Here is a 428-nt window from a genome sequence, read left to right on the forward strand (position 1 = left end):
AAAAAAAAAAAAAAAAAAAAAAAAAAGATAATAACAAGAATGAGCTATGTGGGTATGTCCAAGTTCAGATTTCCAGAAGCTAGCCTTGAGATGAGAACTGGCATGCAAGTTACTTAATAAAGAAGTATGCTGGCTGGGCGTCGTGGCTCACTCCTGTAATCCTAGCACTTTGAGAGGCCGAGGGGGGCGGATGACTTGAGGTCAGAAGTCCAAGACCAGCCTGGCCAACATGGTGAAACCCCATCTCTACTAAAAATACAAAAATTAGCCGGGTGTGTTGGCACACGCCTGTAATCCCAGCTACGGGAGGCTGAGACAGGAGAATCGCTTGAACCCAGGAGGCAGAGGTTGCAGTGAGCCGAGATTGCGCCCCTGCACTCCAGCCCGGGCGACAGAGCAAGACCCCGTCTCAAAAACAAAAAACAAAC

This window comes from Hylobates moloch, unplaced genomic scaffold (genome assembly GCF_009828535.3).
Source record: "Hylobates moloch isolate HMO894 unplaced genomic scaffold, HMol_V3 SCAFFOLD_7, whole genome shotgun sequence".
Lineage (NCBI taxonomy): Eukaryota > Metazoa > Chordata > Mammalia > Primates > Hylobatidae > Hylobates > Hylobates moloch.